Genomic DNA, 19,431 nt, shown 5'->3' on the forward strand with positions numbered 1-19,431 from the left:
ATTGGCAGAGAAAAACCGAACGAAAAACCTTCTAACAAAAAAGAAGCGTCCTCCTTATGAGGATATAGACCCAACCAGCGAGCTAGTGCAGCTAAACAAATAGGCGAATGAGCCTTAACCAGCTCCTTTTGACCCTTCACGATCCTGGGTGGCACTAGCAGACCCTCTACGGCAATCTTTGGCTGGATGTTCCCCCCCGCAGAGACGACAGGAGTGACGAAAACGACAGGACGACCCCCGTGTACACCGGGAGTCGTTGAAAGCAAAACACTTGCCCTTCATAACTCCCGTCGCCCCCGTCCTACCACTAGCATAACCCTTGCGAGGATGCATCCCGTCCAAAGGGGGCCGACGCTGCTGCGACACCTCTAACCACACTTCTACGTCTTTTGCTCCGAACGGAATAATCTTGCTGCCATCATGCTTTCTTCTAAATTGCACGTCGTATTCCCGCCATGCCAAGGCCCGTGAACGGACAAACATGTCTAGCACTAAAAAAATATATCTCACTATGTTTACATGTTCATCCGCTCGCATCTCCAAATAGCACGCCGCAAATACCAGCATGCCCTTCAACCAACTGGTGAAACTACAGAAAGCCTCCTCGCCCATACCCCCCGCCTTCTTAGCCTGACCAAAAGCCTTTTTCATATCTTCGGTAAGCGTAAAGAAGTCGACAAATTTACCTTTACGAATTCTCCCCCTCACACTCTTTCGCAGGCCGCGAAGAACGGCGGTGTTCGCACAATGCACTGAATCAGCCCCTGCCGCCACTGTAGCTAGCTCCACACTAACGCCCTGTGCAGCTGTACTCACTGACTTCTTGGCTAAATGCCTGGCAACCATTCTGGCTATTTTACGCGGGCACGCAGGGGAACCAGAAGAATGAGAAGAAGAGGAGGAGTCAGACATAGACGAACAAGAAGACTCATGCTCACCAGCACCAGATGGACCCGGAACAGCTCCCTCGACTTGCTCATTCGTCGTGGCCGAAGACTCGCCTGTCGTCCCTTTCTCCGCGCACACCGGATCAGCTGCTGCAACAGTGATTGGTTCGCTTGACGGAGCCTCGATTGCCCTCCGATTATCTGCAACCGGGGTAGACTGGTGAACAACAGGACTGGAAGTCACTACCGTCTGCGCGGGGGGGGTGGGAATGCCGGGCGTAGGCGGAAGGGGTGCAGGTGCGGCTAACAGACGAGCCGGAGGCACCAGCGTGAAGTCGGGCGTCGCGGACAAACTGGTGGAGGTTTGACTGTACATGACAGGAGATGCGGAAGGTAGCATCGGCATGGGAGCCGATGATGCGCTTTGCTGCGAAATTGGCAAATAAGGGAAATAAAGCTGCGGATGAAAACCTGAGAAAGGGTAAGGTCCAAAAGTGGCCCCAGAGTAGTTGGGATAAAAAGGAGGAGAGGACACAACTGAGGTGGAGGGATAAATGGGGGGGGCCGCCCCGGAGCTCCATGAAGCCTGACCCCAGGATGAGCCGACTGACAAGGGGGGCGCATTATAAATGGGAGGTGGGGCACTGTTGGCGGGGAACCATGGATTCTGATAGGTGGAAGGGACAGCTTGCCTAGGCCAAAGTTGGGCAGGTTGACTAAGCATGGGGCTGATTGACCCAGGGGTGCTACTCAAAATGGCCGCCGGGGTTAAGATGGCCACCGGGCCCGACGTGCAGACCAGGCCGGCGGGACCCCCCGCTCCCCGGGGACCGAAACCTAATGACCCCACGTGACCCGCAACGCTAACCGCCGGCGGGCCCAATGCAGAGTAACCAGCGGGAGGCGCGAGCACTTGCGCCTCCGCCGGTGCAGCGTAAGCGGCAGCCGCCGCGTGGCTGGTGGGCGCCGGCAAGGAGCGTCCATCGGACGCTCCCGTCGGCGGACCCAATGCAGAGTAACCAGCGGGAGGCGCGAGCACTCGCTCCCCCGCTGGCGCAGCGGAAGTGCCAGCCGCTGCGTGACTGCTGTGGGACGGCGAGGAGCGTCCATCGGACGCTCCCGCCGGAGCCGCGTGGGGAGTGAGTCGGCCCGGGGAGGTTGCCGAGTGCACAACCTCCGCCGGGGTAGCAGGACCCGCATGATGCGCTGGTGCAGCCGCACCAGCGTGCACGGGAGGAGGGGGAGCCGATGGGGAGGACGGCAGCATCAGAGGTGAGGTGGGGGGGGAAGGAGGACATGGGGACAGCACAGGTGGGGAAAGGGGGGGGCGCGGACGCGCAGGGGGCAAGCTGAGGGGGCTAGCATAATCAGCTAGCTGACGGGGTGGGGGAGCAGAGCGACGTGGGCGAGGCATGATCAAATTAAGCTGCTTGGGCTATAGCACAGGGGCACTGGTACTTAGCTTTCAACATTTCTTTCAAAGAGGCTGATCCCAAGGACCACAGGCTCCTATATAGTCCCCTATAACCACTCCCCCAAACTATATGACTGGCCCTTGGAAGCAGCTGATCACACCCAAACTAATACTCAATTTACCCAGCAACAAGGCTGTCATTCAAAACACACTGTCAGTAAAAACTAATAATCTTAACACTCCTCAATCCTATTCATATTTCGTCATTCATTGTCTTCAGTTCCTGCTTGTTCTTGGGGCATTTTACCTTCAGTTTTGTCTTCATCAAGTGAAATGCATGCTCAGTCGGATTCAGGTCAGGGGACTGACTTGGCCATTGCATAGTATTCCACTTTTTAGCCTTACAAAACTCTTTGGTTGCTTTTGTAGTATGCTTCGGGTCATTGTCCATCTGCACTGTGAAGTGCCATCCAATGAGTTCTGAAGCATTTGACGGAATATGAGCATATAATATTGCCCTAAACACTTCAGAATTCATTCTGCTGCTTTTGTCAGCAGTCACATCATCAATAAATACAAGGGAACCGGTTCCATTGGCAGCCATAGATGCCCACGCCATGACACTACCACCACCATGCTCCACTGATGAGGTGGTATGTTTTGGATCATGAGCAGTTCCTTTCCTTCTCCATACTCTTCTCTTCCCATCACTCTGGTACAAGTTGATCTTTGTCTCAACTGTCCATAGGATGTTGTTCCAGAACTGTAATGGCTTTTTTAGATGTTGTTTGGCAAATTCTAATCTGGTCTTCCTGTTTTTGAGGCTCACCAATAGTTTACATCTTGTGGTGAACCCTCTATATTCACACTTTGACACATATACACCTACTTCCTGGAGAGTGTTCTTGATTTGGCCAACTGTTGTCAAGGGGTTTTTCTTCACCGGGGAAATAATTCTTCTGTCATCCACCACAGTTGTTTTCCGGGTCTTCCGGGTCTTTTGGTGGTGCTGAGCTCTCCGGTGCGTTCTTTCTTTTTAAGAATGTTCCAAACAGTTGATTTGGCCACACCTAATGTTTTTGCTATCTCTCTGATGGGTTTGTTTTGATTTTTCAGCCTAATGATGGCTTGCTTCACTGATAATGACAGCTCTTTGGATCTCATATTGAGAGTCGACAGCAACTGATTCCAAATGTAAATGTCACACCTAGAATCAACTCCAGACCTTTTACCTGCTTAATTGATAATGAAATAACGAGGGAATAGCCCACACCTGTCCATGAAATAGCTTTTGAGTTGATAGTCCCATTGCTTTTGGCCCCTTAAAAAGTGGGAGGCACATATAGAAACCATGGTAATTCTTACACCGTTCACCTGATTTGGATGTAATTACCCTCAAATTAAATCTGAAAGTCTGCAGTTAAAGCACATCTTGTTTGTTTCATTTCAAGGCCATTGTGGTGGTGAATAGAGGCCAAAATATGAAAATTCTGTCAATGTCCCAATATTTATGCACCTGACTGTATATATATATATATATATATATATATATATATACGTGATTTATATAATATGTACTTGTATATTGCTGATGACACGATAGGCACCGCTGATTGCTTGAGTGGGCAGATGCGCTTCAACAGCAAGACAGGAGACACGGCTCTCACTTGTATGGGCTATTGATTTGGAATGCACAGCACCGCTGGGCGGTTTGGTGCGTTACATATAGGTGACGTGGAAGTGTAACTAAACTTCCTGCTTGTACTACATGTGCATTCCACACAGGGGGAATTGTTTTCTGCAGTGGGACGCTCGCAAGCGGAGTTTACATGTGAGTAGCGATATTTTGGACTTTACTTCTATATGAGTAAATATGATTTAATAAGAATCATTTTTGTATATTTGCATATTTGCACCAGTTGTATTTACACATGGGATTATGGGCCTCATTCAGAGGCGGTCGAAGGATGCAAGCAGTCGCTCAGAAACTGGGCGGCCACTTGCATCCTGACCGGCCGCCTCTGTTGTGGTCGTTAGGCTGTGGGTTAACACCCACAGTTCTAACGACCGCTTCGGTGATGGTCGCGATGGTCAGCCACCCCCCCGGGCCGCCTTCCAAACGGGGCGAGCTGTCGATCAACATCGACAGCTAGCCCCCTTTGGATCGAGACCCGCTACGACCGGCGCTGTCGGTCGTAGCGGGTCTCACGCATGCGCACGACGGCGATGGCGCCGTCGTGCGCATGCTCTGTGGGGGGCCATCGTCCCGGTCCGAGCGCATCGGCGCTAACGACCGGGTCTGAATGACCCCCTATATGTGATCTAGATAGTATGGGATTTTATGTATATTTGTAAATTGAGTTGGAGGAATATGTACATGCTCTGATTGGGTTTTTCTAATGGATGTGGAACAGGGTCACTTGGTTGTGTATCTTGATAAAGGTCGACAAGTTGGACCGAAAAGTCAATTTGATGCTGTAACCTCATTGTACCACGTTGTTGCATTAAAATTTTCTGGGCAGACTGGTGAGTGCACCCTTTTTTTTAAAATTTCTCATATATACATTATTGCATAATAATCAGATACACAGCAGTAAGTATATGTAAATACTAGTCTCCACCTTCCCCTTGTGTACATGCAAGTGACAGACATTGGAAACCCTGAGACGCCCATTCTATGTGTCCGTGGACATTGCAAATCCACCTGTGGACTCAAACACTCCACAATTGGAGCACCATGGTGATCACCATCAACACTTATGACGCCCTATAGCTGACGCAGTGTGTCCTTCAGTACTATATCTGTACATGGCTTCTGTGGCTCCACATTTGGGAACGCAGCTGAATTCACTGACATGCCCGGGACACTCCCATAACACACCCAAGACACTCCCATAACACACACAGGACACTCCCATAACACACAGGACACTCCCATAACACGCCCAGGACTCTCCCATAACACGCCCATGACACTCCCACAACACGCCCAGGACACTCCCATAACACGCCCATGACACTCCCATAACACACCCATAACACTCCCATAACATGCCCAGGACACTCCCATAACACACCCATGACACTCCCATAACAGTCCCATAACACGCCCACGACACTCCCATAACACACCCAGGACACTCCCATAACACACCCATGACACTCCCATAACACTTCCATAACACACCCAGGACGCTCCCATAACACGCCCATGACACTCCCTTAACACGCCCATGGCACTCCCTTAACATGCCCATGACACTCCCATAACATGTCCATGACACTCCCTTAACATGCCCATGGCACTCCCTTAACATGCCTATGACACTCCCATAACATGCCCATGACACTCCCATAACATGCCCATGACACTCCCATAACATGCCCATGACACTCCCATGAGACTCCTATAACACCTCTATGACACTCCCATATCACACCCATAAGACTCCATAACACTCCCATATTACAACCATGACACTCCCATATTATGTCCATGACACTCCCATAACACACCTGTGACACTCCAATAACACGCCTGTGACACTCCCATAACACGCCCATGAGACGGGCTTATTTTTTTCAATCAATTTAAGCTGCCTCCCAGGAGCCCATGGCTTTCCGCCACCAGCTCATATAGGAGCGATTCCATACACAGCATCGCTCTCTGCCTACACTCAGTGATACGCATGCGCCAAAGCGGTTTCCAGGACTTTTCGCACATACACAATAGCAAATAATCGCTCAACTCAGAGACGCTGCTCTCGGATCGCAGTTACATGCAGGAGACGTCTATTTCCTACAGACTCCTCCTGCTGCATCTGCAATTTGGTTGGACGGTATTACACAGCCGCTTCCCTGCCATGCACCATATTTCATTATGGGCTTTGCCAAGATTGTGTGTGTTTGACAGGCAGTGTACTGTATATTATGGTACTTTACTGAGGTGTTTATGTTCTTTTGTATCTTGCAATGTCATCCAACACCAGCTTCTCATTGAAGTATATAGGCATATAGCATATCGGCCATATTTCCTGCACCTTCTCAGCAGATACAACAAATATTCCAGCCCTGGGTTAATCAGTTTGTGGCTGGTTAATGTGATGGCAGGGGCACGTCACACTGTGGACCTAATTCAGACCAAGTCGCTAAGGTGCGATCGCTCGCTGCAAGGCAATTGTTTGTCAGTACGCATGCGTCTAATTCGCAGTGCGCGTGCGCAAGTCAGTCTTAGTGATGGGGAATCCTGCGCTCATGGCACACAGACTACCCGCTACTTTGAGTGACAGTGCCATTTGTGGGTGGTAACAGGGGAAGGTGCTTGTAAATGGGGGAGTGGTGTTGCGAACGCAGGTGTGTCAGGCCAACAAAACGCCGTTTACAGGGCGTGCATAATTAGCAAAGTAGCGTCATTGGATACGTCACCTGCATGTATTTCAGCCAGCACTGATTGCAGTGCTTGCGGTTGGGTAAGGCTACCTCAAAGGCTGCAAGCAGCTCCGATGACTCTCGATGTTACCGATTAATCAGACAGTGCCAGGAGATGACGTGTTGCGAGGGGAAAGGGGGCATCTTAATACACTTGCGAGCGCTCAGTGCTGTAGCTCGCTAAGACATAGAGGGCGTCCTTACACCACGCAGTGCGAGCATTTAATTCAGGCTTGCCTACCCTCCCGATTTGGCCGGGAGCCTCCCGATTTTCGGGTGCCGCTCCCGGCCCCCCGGGAAGGCAGGCAAGCCTCCCGCAAGCCACCATCCCTCCCTACCCCCCTGCAGAGTTACTAGGGAAACCCCCGCAGCGGGGAGGCCCGGTGACGCGATTCGCGCTGAATCGCGTCATCGTGGCCCCGCCCCCCGCTTTACAATGCCGTTTACTCTGGCATTGTGATGAGGGGGCGGAGCCGCGATGACATGATCTAGCGGCCACACCCCCGGCCCACACTGGCCACGCCCCCGCAACGGCGTTATAGTGCGGCCACGCCCCCCGCTGTAAGCTGACATTCAGCCCCCTCCCGGAAGGAGGGAGCTGAATGTCGGCAAGTATGATTTAATTCAAATATCTGGCCCCTTTTTGCCAGCGAGCGGCCGCATCTTGCGAGAAGGTCTGAATGAGCTCCTGTTTGTCCACTTGCTAGGGCATTATCCCTCGGCTGGTTCAGCCTGGTGCTGGTTATTGGAAAATAGGGGGAACCCCACAAAATACCAATTTAAGCTCAGAGGTCCAGTGGAGAAACCTCTTTGAATTTTTTATTTTTTTGGGGGGGGGTCACGCATTTTTTCTTTAAAATTACCCTTTTCTTTAGCCATCAGCTCTGCCCCTTATTATGTAAATTTGTGTGTGAGTAGCAGCTGATCTGCCAAAGATTGGGAGCATGTGTATGGTGATACAATTCATTGAGCAGATTGTTTCAGCAGACACAGGGGGTGATTCAGCTGCGGATGGAATTGCAAAGTTGCACGCAGGCAGCTTTGCAATTCCATCCTTGCTATTATGCAAATGCAGCAGGAGGTGTATGACAACCCCTGCTGCATTTGTGATGCCAGCACTGCGACCAAGGTTGCAGGCTGGGATCACCATCGCGACCAACAGTTGCGATGATGGCACTGGGCCGTTGGCCTGCTGAATAAGCTGAGGCTTACTCAGACGCCCGCATTTCCGGGAAGGCCGGTCATCCCCGCCAATGCACCGCCCCTTAAATGCCTCTGCCTGTCAATCAGGCAGAGGCATAGAAGGGTCTGCATGCGATAACACAGGACCTGTTCTGCACATTCGCAGAACGTGTCCCGTGCATGCGCTGATTCCCAATAATCTGTGTTCAGCATTGCTCATGTGTGCAATGCCGATGAGACCCACAGATTGGGGGTCTGGTGAAAAATTGGACGTCTGATCTGGAGTTTGATCTCCTAACATTTGGACAAGTGTGTACCCAGTTTAAGGCTGTCACTGTAATCAGATTGGTTAGAAGTTGTGACTCTTAACCAATCAGAGTGCCTTAGAAGCTGTCATTTGTGACAGGGCTCAGACATGGGGCAGTCTTGCAGGGTTTCTTGTGTGTTTCCTTTTGCTAAGCAAAGGATCTCAGATGCTATATGGGCCGAAGAGAACCCCCACTTGGAATTACAGTAATTAAGCAATAAAGCTAAAATTAGGTAATGTGTGGGGAAGTTTTTGTTTCAGCAATATCTTTTTTTGAAGCATTTTTTTTTTTACAAGTAACAGCGAGTGCTGAATGCCATGGGTATGCTGGCAATTGTAGTTATGCAAGGGCAAGCAGTAATGATACTTGGACCTGTAATTCGCCAGCAAAAAACACTTTTTGTTCTATTCTTCAACACTTTTACTACCCCATAGACACCTTCCAGGGGTGTGGGAATTGTCAATCAATGATGCCTCTCACAGGAGTTTATATTACAGGAACACATGCTGTCACCCAGTCTTAACAGATCCTCCCTGATGTTGGGGGCTGTTTCGATGTCTTATCCCTCTGTACTTCTCTCAGCAGTGTTTGCTATTAAAATGGTGCCTCACAGCACATACATTCTTGTCAGCGGTGATACTTCTACTTGCTGCTGGAGACTTTTATATGTGGAGGCAACTCCCCTCCTTCTCTTCACTTCATTTGCTTGCAGCCATACTGCACCGAAGCAGCATTCCCCCTTCACAACAAAATGGGGGATACTCACTCTTTCTTCATTCCGGTGTCCTCATGGCAGCCATCACGCATCTGCTCACCAAAGTGCCAACACAACCCAAGACATGCTCCTTTTCATCCTCTGTCTCTGCTTGTGGTATCCTTCTCTACTCTCACTCACTGACAGCACAAATCACACAGAGCTTTATCACTCCACCCCTCTCACTCACTGACTGGACAAATCACACAGAGCTTTATCACTCCACCCCTCTCACTCACTGACAGGACAAATCACACAGAGCTGTATCACACCACCCCTCTCACTCACTGACAGGACAAATCACACAGAGCTGTATCACTCCACCCCTCTCACTCACTGACAGCACAAATCACACAGAGCTTTATCACTCCACCCCTCTCACTCACTGACAGGACAAATCACACAGAGCTGTATCACACCACCCCTCTCACTCACTGACAGGACAAATCACACAGAGCTGTATCACACCACCCCTCTCACTCACTGACAGCACAAATCACACAGAGCTTTATCACTCCACCCCTCTCACTCACTGACAGGACAAATCACACAGAGCTGTATCACACCACCCCTCTCACTCACTGACAGGACAAATCACACAGCTGTATCACTCCACCCCTCTCACTCACTGATAGGACAAATCACACAGAGCAGTATCACTCCAACCTTCTCACTCACTGACAGGACAAATCACACAGCGCTTTATCACTCCACCCCTCTCACTCACTGACAGGACAAATCACACAGAGCTGTATCACTCCACCCCTCTCACTCACTGACAGGACAAATCACACAGAGCTGTATCACTCCACCCCTTTCACTCACTGATAGGACAAATCACACAGAGATGAATCACACCACCACCTCTCTCACTGATAGGACAAATCACACAGAGCTGTATCACTCCACCCCTCTCACACACTGACAGGACAAATCACACAGAGCTGTATCACTCCACCCCTCTCACTCACTGATAGGACAAATCACACAGAGATGAATCACACCACCACCTCTCTCACTGATAGGACAAATCACACAGAGCTGTATCACTCCACCCCTCTCACTCACTGATAGGACAAATCACACAGAGATGAATCACACCACCACCTCTCTCACTGATAGGACAAATCACACAGAGCTGTATCACTCCACCCCTCTCACACACTGACAGAATCTCATAAGGGGATCAGAACCACACATAAGCGTCTTTATAATGAGTGCAAGGTATGTGATGCACACAGGCCCCTGGCTCGGGTTGGGTATGATATCCCGGCAGCTAAATAGCCACTGGTTCAAATACCAATGCCAGAAGCCCGACTGTTGAAGATCCCAACTATGGCTGGTAAGTACCTTAACCCTCCCCCTCCCCCCCAACCCTCCCTTGGTGGTGCCTAACCCTAACCTCCCTGGGGGGTGCCTCACCCTAACCTCCCCCCCAGTGATGCCTAACCATAACCCCCCCCTTCCAGGACCCCAAACCTAACCCTCCCAGGGGGAGGCCTAATCCTAACCTTCCCCCGGTGGTGCCTAAACCTAACCCCCCATCCCTGGGCTAACAGTGAAGGTAAGCCATATACTTGCATGCCGGTGGTCTCTGACCAGATATATTTAAAAATAATTATATCTTTTTAAAGATAATGTTTAATTATTTCAGGACAGTGGCACAGAAGTATGTGGTTGGATCCAAAAGGCTGCGTCCTGACATAGTAGTAGATATAGCCCTGTATTGATTTTCTGTATGTATGTATTAGAGGTCTTAGTAGAACACTGTAGAAAATTACAGCACAATTCACTAAAAGGTGGGAACAACATCACTAAAAGTTGGGAACAACATCACTAAAAGTTGGGAACAATGGGCCTGATTCAGAGCCGGACGCTATTTGCGCTCGCTCGTTCAGAAAAAGGGGCTGGCTATTTAAATTGAGCGCTCGCTCTTTGCGGTCTGTTGACGCCTCTATGTCTGTGCGAGCGAACGAAACATGCGCTCGCTATTTTGTAAAGACGCCCCTTGGCCGCTCGCATCCTACGTCATCTCCGCTATTTATTTGATTAATCGAGTACATCGAAAGGCGTCTGAACTGCTGCTTTGCTAATTATGCACACCCTTAAAACGCCCATTTTGACCATTTGGCACGCCTGTGTTCGGATCTCCACTCCCCGTTTTCAAGCACCTTCCCCTGTTACCACCCACAAACGCCTCATTCTGTCACTCAAATTAGCAGGCACTGGCTATTTTGCAAGCGCTCGATTTCCAACCGCACTGACTGGTTGGCGCATGCGCATTACGACCCATACGCATGCGCAGATGTGCGAACATCGCTCGGAGCGAACGAGTGCCCGCTTATGAGCGGCTCTGAATCAGGCCCTATGTCACTAAAAGTTGGGAACAAATCACTAAAAGGTGGGCAAAACATCACTAAAACTTAGGAACAACATCACTAAAACTTGGGAACAAAACCACAAAAAGTTGGGAACAACATCACTAAAACTTGGGCACAACATCACCACTAAAAGTTGAAAAATGGAGAAAACTGAAATTGGAGCCGTCATTACATATCTGCAAATGAAGAAGATGACGCTACTGAAATTCACACTCAAGCTAAAGGAGCACATTTATGGGAAGACTTTTGCGTCTGTTGATGATGTCATGATTGCTGTACAGGACTGGTTTGAGGACCAATCCATGACTATTTCCTGAACGGAATCAGAAGGTTGGAGCATCGATGGGTAAAACGTATTGAAGTAAACGGAGAAAAATAAATGCCATTTCACCTTAATTTTCTCTGTTATTCATGGTCAGGACTCCGACTTTTGGCTCTTCCCTCGTAAGTAGTAATTTCAACAATTTATCTTTGGCAGCACATAACTATCTCACAGAATAATCAGTATTACTGATTACATAAATGGTAATAGTGCCTCCCAAACTAACTATATAGCGGGAATGGTGGAGTACCTTATAAAGGCGCACAATACAAACATATGTTGGTTTTTTTTCTTACCATACCATACTAGAAACAAAAAAACATGCAAAATGCCTAACAAGAAATGTCAAGGACATTAATCCCCTAGACATACAGTATTGTCACATGTAGCAAAGATAACATAATGTGGTAGTCGATAAAGTTTCTAAGGGCTCTATTTATTAACATTGTTTTTTACTAAAATAAAGTGAAAAGGGTGTTTTCACACCCTTTTCACATTATTTTAGTATCACCTAACTTTACTAAAGGGCAATTGGAGTAGAATTCGTAAAATCACTTATTTTTAGTAATCAGATCTCATTTTCCATAATTGTAATGGGAAATGTGATCTGTCTGGTAGTTGCTAAAAATAAAATGTGAATGGGGAAAGCCCTGTGATAATAACGCCACCTGGAGGTGGCGTTATACAGGGTCTCCCCCGGTTACCGGACTCCTGCTCCACTCTAACGGGCAGAGCAGAGCCCGAAGCCGGCCCCAGTGATAAGCTGTGTGGTCTAAACAGACCACACGCTGATCACAGCTAAAAAAAGAAAAACATAGTACGAAAGAAAAAAAAATGTAAAAATGTTTGAGAAAGCTTATCTGAGGCATCCAAATACTGGCTTAGGACATCAGCAGCGTTACCACCCTCAACGCGTTTCATCACTCATGCTATATCAGTTGGACTTCGAAGTCCAACAGATATATCGTGAGTGACGAAACACTTTGTGGGTGGTAGCGCTGCTGATGTCCTAGTCCAGTTTTTTTATGCCTCCGATAAGCTTTCTCAAAAATTTTTAAATGTAATTATATTGTCTGTTTGTTATTTGTTTTACATTAAATTTAAATTACTACACTATGACAGTGTCTATTTCTCTCCTCTCTAATTTCATATTGTTGAGACCCATGTCCAAAAAGACCATTGAATGGTGACCTAAGGAAATACATACAAAAATACCTACTACGTTTATACACCAATTTGGGGTACGCATATTGGATTAGTCTTTCTATATAATAAAGTCCCATAAATTACTACACCATAAGGCGCTTGTTCTCTCACCTTTTTGTTTTTCATAACTATCTATGACTTTTTGAACAATGGTCTATTGGAGAGTTGAAGGCTGCCAACGCTACAAAGGGAGGTGTATTGTAAAAAGGACTTTTTACACATAAAATTCTGGATTATTGAAACGAACGTGGGGGTGTGGCACCAATATTAGTACATATATATATATATTAGGGATGTGCAGGCTCGGATAGGTTCGAGTTTGCACGTGGAGTTCGGATTTTTCCCTCCAAAAAAACGGAACTCAGAACGAGGCAAAACGTCATCTTACATGGACGAACATCATCATTCCTGGTCTTTTGTCCAGGAATGATGATGTTCGTCCATGTAAGATGACGTTTTGCCTCGTTCTGAGTTCCGTTTTTTTGGAGGGAAAAATCCGAACTCCACGTGCAAACTCGAACCTATCCGAGCCTGCACATCCCTAATATATATATATATATATATATATAACCCCCCTTCAGTGTGCGGTGTGGTACATAGGTGCATTTGGAGTGATACACCTCCTATTGCCTCAGGCTAGCTCTCCAGGGTGTGGGCAATACCTGAGAAGGGGGTCCCTGACCATGCAGGCTTTATAACAGTCACACATATAGATAGACACATGCAGCAACAGTTCTATTGAATAACTTGGGCGCCAGACCTTCTCTTATAAAAATAAACCAATTTATTTCTCTCCTCCTGCACATGACTTTACAGGACAAGAATATGGTTACAGCAGCTTCTCCTCTCCCTCCAGCTCATAAATTTGGCATGTCAGATGGTATATGACAATCTTATGGATATGGTTACATTACATCACACTCTTCTTCACCAGCACAGTCTTTAAGCACAGTCACAATGAATGCTTTGCATTTTACCCACACAGGTCCACCTGGCCCTTTGCTGGCTGGTGCCTGTAGTTCTCCACTTCATATGTGCAGGTCCACCTGGCCCTTCGCTGGCTGGTGCCTGTAGTTCTCCACTTCATACGTGCAGGTCCACCTAGCCCTTTGCTGGCTGGTGCCTGTAGTTCTCCACTTCATACGTGCAGGTCCACCTAGCCCTTTGCTGGCTGGTGCCTGTAGTTCTCCACTTCATACGTGCAGGTCCACCTAGCCCTTTGCTGGCTGGTGCCTGTAGTTCTCCACTTCATACGTGCAGGTCCACCTAGCCCTTTGCTGGCTGGTGCCTGTAGTTCTCCACTTCATATATGCAGGTCCACCTGGCCCTATGCTGGCTGGTGCCTGTAGTTCCACAGCTTCACACACATCTCACATAACTTCTTTTGCACTCTGCCTCTCCTTTGTCTCTTCTAAGACAATATACAGAGTGTCTCATACCCAGTCTGCCTCTCTCTGCTCCCCTTCTCTATCACATGGGACAGCAATATACAGACTTTTCTATTGCAGCTATCAGACTCTCAGCTGCCGCCCATTACTATCCTACAGGAATGGCTCCTATAGCCACACTGTTACCACAGTGACCCCCCCTTTAATGGCTGCTGGGGAGCTTTTATGCATAAGGGACTCCTCTGGTACCTTAACCGTAAAAGCTCCTGGGAAATTCCTCTTCCCCATCTCTTCAACACATATACTTGCGTCTCTTACCCCTCTCATGGGTGCTGAACACTTCACTGAGCGGCTCACACTGCAACCTTCCAGCTCTTTCTCTGTGGTCTCTCACAGACTTTATCTCAGTGGTCTCACTTCAGACCTATTTCTCCTTTGGCGTTAGATGGGCATTGTGGCAGTCACCACGGCCCCGCCAATCTCCCCCTGCCAGGGGAGCACGAGGGCTACATTTCTGCTTCCAGCTCTGAAGCTTCCCAAAGATGTCTGCCCTCTCCCAAATTCTTCTTCCCAACTCCCTTTGTTCTCTCCCCCTCCTCCTTCTGCTCTGCCAGCTACACACCCAGTCTTCCCACCCCTGCGTGTCTATCTCTCCAGCCCCTCCTTTACCTGAAAACTGATCCCAGGGTCTCAGGAATGCAATATCTACAACAGGAAGCAAGCTCTAACACTGAGAGGGGTGTATTTACAAATACCATCCCTTAGAGGGTGTTACATATATATATATATATATATATATATATATATATATATAGCAAATGAACGAGGCGGTACTAGAGGACTTTATCCATATTTAATTGTAACCAACGTTTCAGGGCCTCCGCCCTTTTGTCAAGGTCCTATGACAATATATAAATATACAATGATAATATGGATAAGGTCCTCTAGTGCCACCTCGTTCATTTGCTATTAGTTGTATACTAAGGAGGGCACAGAGGCAAGCTGTTGATGGGAATGAGGAGTGCCGAGCCGATGCCTATATATATATATATATATATATATATATATACACATATATACACATATATACAACATTTTTAGGTTTTGGGGGCAGGTTATATATTTTTAACACTAAGCGGTTTTTTCGGTATCAGTTAATTTCTACAAAAGCTGGTGAAAATGAACATTTTCACCTGCTTCTGTAGAAATGAAGTTTTTGGGCCATTCATCAAAAAGGTAATGCAGGAGATATCACAGATATCTCCTGCTTACCTTTCTCTCCTGAAATGGCCCGCTGCCCCCATACACTAGTATGGGGGATAGGAATTCATCAAGCTCCAAAAATACAATATTTTTGTATCCCTCCACCCCTGCCCGGCTCCTTCCGCTGGATGTTGGGGCTTTTTGCGCCTGCGTGAACTCTAGGTCATGCAGTCACACTAGCACTTCTGAGTCAGACTCGGCAGTGCTAAATTTCACTGCTCCGAAAGCTGATTTTCGGCTAGACCCCGATAATTAACATAATGAATAGAGTAGACCCCTAAATAAAATTAAAAAAACAGATCATATAAAAAGCTATAATAAGTATATACATGGGCTGCACCCACTCTATGGAATGCCTTACCACGCACAATAAGACTTTCCTCTAGACTCCAATCCTTCAAGCGTTCTCTGAAAACTCTCCTCTTCAGGCAAGCTTATCAGATTCCAGAACTGCTCACATAACCTTCATAGCTTCCATATCTAATTACATCCCCTTTCACAGTCCACACATAACCTCACACATTGGGCTCTATTTACTACAATCCACATTGGTAATGCAGATTGTAGTGTGATATTACCGAGTGAATTCGCATTGCGAATTCAGGAATTATCACAGGGATTTACTACAAATCCCTTGCAGGGACAGAGCTTGCGATAAAGCTCTGTCCCTGCTAATCCCCTTCGGAGCCTTATCACGGTATTTTCGCAAAAAATACCGTGATTAAGTGCCCGCGTATGCGCCGACCTTTCCCGCAGCTACCCCCCTCCGGCGCTAAGCCCCGCCCCCCGCGATCGCGGACCCCCTGTGACCCCCCTATCCCCCCCCTCAATTCCCCCTCCCTTAATAGCACTTACCTGCATGCTCCAGGCCTCTGGTGATGTCTTCCATTCCTCCGGTCAGGTGATCTCCCATACTGCACTGGGGCCCAATCACCTGATGACCGGGCAGCAGTGCACTGTGGGAGACCAGCTGACCGGATGGGAGTCATCACCGGAGGCCCGATCACCGGTCCCTGAAGTCAGGTAAGTAATTTTTTTTGTTACTATTTTATTTTTTTTTGTACAGTAATCAGCTTGCGGTCTGTTTAGACCACACAGCTGATTACAGGGACCGACTGACGGCTCTGCTCTCCCCGTTAGAGCAGGGCAGGAGGCCGGTAACCGGGAGAGACCCTGGATAACGCCACCTCCAGGTGGCATTATTATCACAGGGCTTTCCTCAGTATTTTTTTCACATTTATTTTTAGTAACTATGGTTACTATACAATTATGGGAAATGCGATCTGCTTTACTAAAAATAAGTGATACTTAGGGGTTGGAGTAGAATTTTACGAATTCTACTCCAATTGCCCTGTAATAACTATAGGTGATACTAAAATAATGTGAAAAGGGTGTGAAAACACCCTTTTTCACATTATTTTAGTAAAAATAATGTTGATAAATAGAGCCCATTGTCTTTCTTTCACATCCTCCTGATATTTGGCTGATATTCCTGTGTGACTGGATCATGCAGCCCACCAAGAAACTCTGCATTCTGGCTGGACCAAATTGCAATATATAGCACCTATCCTTGTGTATAATGCCTATTTCCCTATAGACTGTAAGCTTCTGAGCAGGGCCTTCCTACCTATATATCTATCTGTTATTACCCAGTTTTGTTCTATTTATGTTTCCAATTGTAAAGCGCAACGGAATATGCTGCGCTATACAAGAAACTGTTAATAAATAAATAAAATAAATATACACAATATGCATGTATTCTGTGAGGAGTAGTATAATTAATTTATTTTGTTTCCACTATTTTATCGCATGAAGTTGTTGTGAATTCATCAGAGGATCACAGTGTTCTAAATTGCTGCAATCTTTATACAGCATCTGCTGAAGGACAGAGTACAGATAAAGAGGCTGGCTTAGCTACAGAGTAGCGTTACTACTGTACTTTCAGTTTGACTGCCTGGATAAAAACAGATAGTGGTTGTGTACACTTCCTGTGACACAGCATGTTGTTTATGGCCCGCCCTGTTACTGTCCTTCAAAGAAGAAATTCCTGAAGCCTTGAGTGTGCCATTCCATAGCATGACACGAGTCAGTGTTTTAGCTATGACATTGCAGATAGACTAGTTAGGAAAATGAAATTCCAAAGTGCCAGCACATTCCACAACAGTTGACTCCCTCTGGGAGATGTGGAGATGGACTTTATGTAGTGATATGGGATTAAATGCTGCAATTCCTGTAATCGTGCTTCTCACAGTAGTGGCGTACATAATGTCTCATGTTGGGTTCCACGTGTCTCTCTTGCATGGCCCCCTCAATTTTGTAATCCCAGGATTTGGGATTGAAAAAATGTCAATCGCGGGATTCCCTGGACAACCGGGATTGAGTTGATCAATAAAAATATAATTATTATGTACTTATAACAGAATAATAACTTTCAACTAGTGCTCAGCGCTGCCACCGGGCTGAAGATAATGTGTGCATCTTAATCCTGAAAATCACTGCGTTTTCCCTGCTAAATCCCGGCATCCCGCCAATCCCGTTCAGGGATTGGCTTCCCTACCTGGGATCAGTGAGATTACTAGACTCTTGCAGGAGCATGGGAGGTCATCCACTATATTGGAAGTTGCCTGTATTTTCTGGGAGAGTCACCAAGTATGTTTTACAAAGCAGAAATGATCCTTTGGGAAACCGGTGACATCTGGGAAGATGGTCTGGAGTCCAGAACAACCACACAAAATTCGAGGGTCTCCCGAACCTTCCAGGACAGTAGTCTATGATTAGAGCTTGGATTAATGCATTTAGCTGTGCGGTGTGGTTGGTGAAAGTCTGGGACATAGCAAAATTGCCCATGCAGAACATACTACAGTACATTTTGCAGTCACAGCCAGATTGTGGAAACTATTATGTAAAACAGCTTTGAAAACATTGCTCACATACATAGCCTGACAAGGAACTCCCTGCACAGCCTTTTCAGAAACTGAATCTTACCTTTGTGCTGATTTCTAACATTGGAACGACCATCAAAACACACAAATCTTCCTTCTGGATGATTTATCAATCACCACTTGCACAGCATAGTAATCAGATTATCTACTGACGTATTCCATGTACTCTGACCTGTTAAATTGTCACTTGGTAGATTGCATGTCAGCGACTGTAGTCTTGAATTCACCTAAATAGAGTGTGCATATTTTTAGGCTGGTTCGCCAAGCGTCTACCCTGTATTTTATAGTTGAACAGCTATTTAAAGGGCTACATACCCAGCATTAATACAGTAACAAACTCTTCATATCGTTATCTGGATCCGGTGCTGCCCCTCCTCCCTCTTACATCACAGCAGCCCAGCACACACTGCTGTGTCCTGGGCTGCACTGGGAGACTGCTCACGGCTGCTAAGCAGCAGCCGCAGCCGTCTCCTATGCCTGTGGGGAGAGCGATTACACTGATCGCTATGCTCTGGCCTGAGCCCTCCCCAGTGAGAATGGTTTCGTTTTTTCCTAAGGGGGCTTGGCCATGCCTCCCACAATTAGACCATGCCCCTTCCCCTTCATCTGGGCCCGGCGCGGCTGTCAGCGCGCCTGTCTGCGATATAGGGCTATATAACCAGACCAGCAAAGTCTGGCCAGAGGGGTGTCATCTGTTGGGTTGTTCAGCAGCATGGATGGGACTGAACACAGAAAAGTAACATCTATCACTATACTGTAAACTATACCCCATAAATGCAACTTTTTGGATGTGATTTCCCATCTGGGGTACGCAGTCAATATGTCAACATCATAAATGTCGATACCTAGAAAATCTATTGACATTGACAAAATCTCGACATATGAAATGTCAGCATTGTCAAAATGTCGACATTTGCATTAGGCTCAGGGTTACCGTTAGAGTTAGGGATAGGCTT

At 47.3% G+C, this 19,431-nt stretch overlaps 1 protein-coding gene across 1 annotated transcript in view; it reads right to left on the reverse strand.

Annotated features, from left to right (window-relative positions):
- LOC148518960 (speedy protein 1-A-like) overlaps positions 1-18,594 on the reverse strand; it is a 39,115-nt gene extending 20,521 nt beyond the window's left edge. The window contains exon 1 of the mRNA XM_088476826.1: positions 18,519-18,594. The gene's annotated coding sequence lies outside the window, so the exon portion shown is untranslated. The remainder of the gene's footprint in view (positions 1-18,518) is intronic.
- Between the last annotated feature and the right edge of the window lie 837 nt (positions 18,595-19,431).

Source organism: Taudactylus pleione, unplaced genomic scaffold (assembly GCF_031769625.1).
Source record: "Taudactylus pleione unplaced genomic scaffold, aTauple2 ptg000195l, whole genome shotgun sequence".
Classification (NCBI taxonomy): domain Eukaryota; kingdom Metazoa; phylum Chordata; class Amphibia; order Anura; family Myobatrachidae; genus Taudactylus; species Taudactylus pleione.